Source organism: Mesitornis unicolor, unplaced genomic scaffold (assembly GCF_000695765.1).
Source record: "Mesitornis unicolor isolate BGI_N332 unplaced genomic scaffold, ASM69576v1 scaffold25343, whole genome shotgun sequence".
In the NCBI taxonomy this organism is placed as follows: domain Eukaryota; kingdom Metazoa; phylum Chordata; class Aves; order Mesitornithiformes; family Mesitornithidae; genus Mesitornis; species Mesitornis unicolor.
The window spans coordinates 13,428-19,060 of NW_010174609.1; the positions used below are offsets into that span (position 1 = coordinate 13,428).

The 5,633-nt window shown below is 50.3% G+C and overlaps 1 protein-coding gene across 2 annotated transcripts in view; it reads right to left on the minus strand.

Moving 5' to 3' along the window:
• Positions 1-5,330: 5,330 nt before the first annotated feature.
• Positions 5,331-5,633, minus strand: part of MYH9 (myosin, heavy chain 9, non-muscle) — a 55,766-nt gene continuing 55,463 nt past the window's right edge. For both annotated transcript variants that reach the window (XM_010181107.1, XM_010181106.1), the window contains one exon: positions 5,331-5,633. This exon is cut by the window's right edge and continues 439 nt beyond it. The gene's annotated coding sequence lies outside the window, so the exon portion shown is untranslated.

Here is a 5,633-nt window from a genome sequence, read left to right on the forward strand (position 1 = left end):
TTTCTTCGATCACAGCTCCAAGGTTGGTGTTTGGGGTTTTTTCCCTCCTCCTTTTTATTTCCTCCATCAAGTCATCACTTCAGCCCCAGAGCTGGTGCAGGCTGCCTTGCCAGGGCAAGCTGGACAGTGCATCTCTTGGAGATATGGGTCAGCACCTCGTTGCTTCTGGGCAAATCTCTCAGCTGACCACCACCAGTCTCCCCCACTTGTACTTTGTCTCCAGTGAGACTTCTTCTGGCCACAGAGCTACACTTCGGCCTCGGCCTCACACAAGGTCTGGGATTTGAGTGACGGTTCCTCTGCTACAAAGGGGAATCCCTAAGAAGGGATCCACTTATCCTGAGCGATGCTCTCTGCCCTGACGCCCTCTTCCATGAGGTTCCGCACCATTTCCATCCAGAGCCAATTAGGGTTATAGGGAATGAAGCCACACGCAGTATAATTCCAGACTAATTAGCAGCACAGAACCAAATTACGATGAACGCTGTTGCAAGGCCACCCGCTCCATCATCATCAGTTCTCCATTTCCTCCCTCGTTCTCCTGTAGGGCTGGGGAGCTGAGCAATAACGAAACCCTCAGGGCAGACCTCTCCTGCAGGGCACGTGTGCACCCAGGCAGCACCACGTCCTGCACACATCCTCAGCTGCCGCAGACGAGCAGAGAGGGCCTTCAGAATTCCTCACGTAGAAACAAACCATTGCCTGGTCCAAAGAGTGACCGTACTTCTACTTAATCCACTTTTAAGTGTCTTTCTCTGCATGTCTTACCTTTGGCACCTTGAAAGCACCGCAGCCCAGCAAGGGAGGCTGCCCCACGGCAGGGCGCTGGCTTGACAAGGGGCTCCAGCCCCTCTCCTCTCACAGGCCAGACCAGCATTACTTGAGACGTTTCATGGTTTTCTTTTCCTCTTGCTGCTCTGCTGCTCAGCTGTTGGTTTTGCTCAGCCACGCCGGCTCAAAATGGTAGCGAGGGTGGGAGAGTCACAAATTTAGGACTGGAGGGTTTGTTGTTTGGACTTTTTTTTCCTTCCTTTTCCTTCTGCTTTCGCTCCCACTGCTGCCATCAGGGGAAGGAAAGAAATAGGTCCAGACAGACGGCGAGGTTATCTCTCAGTATCAGCTGTCTGTCCTGGAACTGGGAATACTGTCCCAGCTGTACTTGGAGACAAGGTTCAAAAGGACAATCTCCCGGCAAAGTTCGGATCTGGGCTCTGCAGAGCCGGCAGCGCAGCTAGGAACTTGCCAGCAGAGCTGGGGCAAAGTCTCTCCAGAACAAACTGAGCAGCTCTCGGGACTGGGCTGGGCTTCCAGATAAGCCCTGCACCAGAAAAGGCCAGAGACCCACACCAGCTCCAGAGCTCCCTCTCCAAGGCAAGCACCACGAACCAGGCTGTGCGTCTGCATGGATGGGTGCTCCTGGGCAGCTCTAAATTACTGCTCTAAATACTCCTGGGGCCCACTGCTCCCTGGTCTCTAGCTGAGCCACAGCAGCCTGCCTGCGTTTTAGTTTCAGATCACTCAAACCACAGCTCTGAGGCCTCCCTCACCCTCCAGGCAGAGAAGGCTGCAGCTTTCCACCTCAGCTCCCTCCCTCCTGTGCCTGTCACTGAGGCATCCCAGCCCCAAAGCCATTTAATCTGCATCCTGGCTTTGACAAAGCGATTCTCCATTTACATTAAAGTGGTACTTAAGACAATTTGGGGAGGAAATGGAAGAGGGCTAATTCCTAAACCTGGCAGGTCAGCGCTGGGGAGCCCAGCTGGAGCTGGCTCTAATGGCCACTGTCCTCACTCTGCCCTGGGGGGAAGCTGCAGCAGGAACAAGCCGAGCACTCAGCAGCTCTGGCGATTCACCTCCATCTCCCTGAGGCTGCGACAGGGCTGACTGCCCTGCCCCTCGCTTCTGCTGTTACAGCAGCCAGTGAGGACCACGCTGTAACCTGCACCAACTAATATTTTTAGCCAGATTTATTACAGTTAATGATGTGGTTTACAGATCTTTGTGCCAGCACAACGGTCCAGTGCTGGGACAGGAATGTTTGAAATCAACTTTACCACCACCCTTTGCATCTTCCGGAACTCTGTCTGCGGAACTAGGTCAAGAGAGGTTCTCCTCCCCCTCTACTCTGCCCTGGTGAGACCACATCTGGAATATTGCGTCTAGTTCTGGGCCCCTCAGTTCAAGAAGGACAGGGAACTGCTGGAGAGAGTCCAGCGTAGGGCTACAAAGATGATTAAGGGAGTGGAGCATCTCCCTTATGAGGAGCAGCTGAGGGAGCTGGGTCTCTTTAGTTTGCAGAAGAGGAGACTGAGGGGAGACCTCATTCATGTTTATAAATATTTAAAGGGTGAGTGTCACGAGGATGGAGCCAGGCTCTTCTCGGTGACAAACAATGATAGGACAAGGGGTAACGGACACAAACTGGAACACAGGAGGTTCCACTTAAATTTGAGAAGAAACTTCTTCTCAGTGAGGGTGACAGAGCACTGGACCAGGCTGCCCAGAGAGGTTGTGGAGTCTCCTTCTCTGGAGACATTCAAAACCCACCTGGACGCCTTCCTGTGCAACCTCATCTAGGTGTTCCTGCTCCGGCAGGGAGATTGGACTAGATGATCTTTTGAGGTCCCTTCCAATCCCTAACGTTCTGTGATTCTGTAACTCTCCTTCAGACCCTCCCAACGCCTGCCGGGATCAGGCCTAAGGTTAGATGGTGCAGACAAATAGAGCTCCAACACCAACCTCCAGGAACAGCTCTTTCACAGGGCCTGCAGATCAGGTCCCAGTTTGATCTCTTTTCCACTCTTGCTTATTATGGCATTTCTAACCACTCATCCACTCAGACCATCCCCATAATATGAGGAAAACCTGTGTGGGGCATTTAGCAGCTCTGGAGATGCAAAGAACAACTAACCTCAAGGCTGTCCTCTGCAAAGTGGAAAATGCTGTGGGAGACTGATTTCAGCTCTTCTGCTGGGATCCACAAAGAGGAGGAATGCTGAAGGAAAGCACTAGAAAGCCATTGGAAAAAAAACGGAAAAAATTGGAAAAAAAAAAGGTCTCTTTCTATCTCACATGGAGAGCAGGACACCGGCTCACACACAGCGAGACCAAGGGCACGAAAAGCGGCCTGAGCTTCAAAGGGTCAGCACCCTGCGAGCACACAGGTGTTGGGGCAGCTCTGCTCTGCGCCACAGCACTGCCTGCCCAGCTGGCCTTAGCTCAAGAAGATCCTATAATGGGAAAGCAATTTCAATGTAATTTAAAGGGCACGCTGTTCACAAAGATACCCGGCGTGTTTCTGCAAAACACTTTGGAAAAAGACTGAAGTATCTGAACCTGTAAACTCCCAGAGGAGAGAAACTGTTTTTAACAGGGCATGCACAGGACATCAGCACAGCAACGCCTGTACTCCATGCACCACGAACGCTCCTCCGTCCCCTCACGCATTAATCCCCATCCAGGCTCTCCAGAGCTGCAGCCTGTGTAACACAGCAGCCAAAGCTGCTCATGCTCACACTGACCCCTTCAAGTGTCTGCACCCACACACGCAGCAGCGCATGGCGAATCTTCACACCTCCTCCTTCTGCACATCCCCTCCCCTTTTTCAGCTTCTACCTACACTTAATTTTCTCAATGACTTTTACCCCTCTCAACATTTGCTTAGGCAGAAATTCCACCCTTTGGGTGGACACGTGCTCCCCTGAGGAGGGGTTTACCAAAAGCTGCACCCTCCCTGCTCATTTCCCAGCACTGGCCTTGGCAGCAGCACTCGCTGGCTGCACCACGGCCCTGTGGTGAGCACCAGCACTTCCTTCCCCATCACTGCCACCCGGGGTCTGACCCAGCCCCAGCCACAACTGCTAACCCAGAGTTGCTCACCAAGGTTTAAAGCTCTGCCAAGCTGGGATGAGAGGGATGAGGTTACGATTACCAGGTACTGGTGCCACGCTCCAGCTTTTTACGCCTGGGGCAGCCTCAGGGGCCACAGACCAGAAGGTGAATACAGCCACAGGCTCCTTATTCAATTCCTAGCAGAAACGTAACAAAAAGTAGAATTTCTGGGGACAAGCTGGAAGATGAGTGAAAGGCAATTTTGCCAATCCATTGATAAAATAGACTTCTAGACATATCTATCACCTTCTCAGCTAATCTTACCTTCCAGTGACTCCAGAGACTGGAAATAAAAGCCAAGAAAAGAGTTTGCTTGCAGTTTGTTACAGACTCAGAAACACCACCTTCAGGCCAAGAACAGAACCAGCTCAGCTCAAATTCACAGCCTCATGTTTTGAATAGGCAAGGCTCTGAAAGCGCCCAAACAAGGTGCATTATCTTCCTCCAAAATCCCCAGTACCACGCACTGTTGGCGGCCCTGGTGATACACTGCAGGTACCACACGCCTGATTTCAGCTACAGTCACCCAGCACCAGGGGAGGTCTGCAGCACTGCTAGCAGCACAGGCCGCTGCTCCGACACCGCAGCCGCTGCCTACGGAGGTGCCACACGTGGTCCTCACTGCACCCAGGGAAGGGGGGAACGGCAACACACGCACACAGACTGCAGCACATGGATAATCTTTATTGGTAACATCAGTGGAGCACCAGTAAACCATTACTGACTGTAGTGGTGACACACAGCTGAGGCACATGCTAAGGCACTTTTATTATATAAAAAAAAAATTAACCTTTTTTTTGTGACAGCAATTGGGACACGAGGCTCCTGCATTTAGAGCGCTTCAGGCATACAGTATGGCGCTTCATATTTAATTATTTTTACTTCGCTCATAAGTAGGTCTAAATGCAGCATATACAATATGGTTAAGAATACAGGTAAATTCAGCAACCAGTGTATGGTGTAGAAAAGTAAAGACTATCTATATATAACCATGGTCCCAATAAAAAGGCAGTGATAAAGACCTTTATTTTTTTTCTTAATTACTTATTACGAGAGATACAAAGGCCTTACATATATCTGTGCAGATTAAAGGGTTTTTAATACACTCTTAGTCAATGGTGCACAATAACTAATCCCAACCCCTGGTTACAGAGCAGGTGCAAGAGGCTTGGACATGTCAATAAAAGAGGGATTTCCCTCCCCGCATCCCCACCCTCTGCCCGCTACCCTATTAAATTCCCCTAGATTTTGTCTATTACCATTAAATATATTTGGTCCCCCAGAGATTCTCAGACAAACACAAGGACATTGTTCTGCTTCCCCAGCCTGTCATGAACTACTGGTCCATGCCACCTTAGATGAAATCGCTCAGAGGCAGAGACACTAACAGGACATCATTGCACTTCAGAGATCTGTCCAGACAGTAAAAATTAGAAGAGAAAAAAAAAAATACAACTTTGGCAAGTCCTCCAGGTAACAGGTCCCAAGAGGAGCTTCCCTCTTCACCCCTCCCTGGAAACATGTGAAAGAAGAAAGGGCAAATTGCCATGGCCAAAGCACACCGTTTTTCCTGAAACTGCTCCCAAACTATGTGGGTGGGCAGATTAAGAGAGGCAGAAGTCTGAGGTCACTGAACATGATTGCCGAAAGCAAACAAAGAGGGAGGGGAAAGAATACAGGAAGGAGCTTCCCTGCAGCTAGAATCAAAGACAAAAGGAGATTTACAGCAAAAATAATCTTTC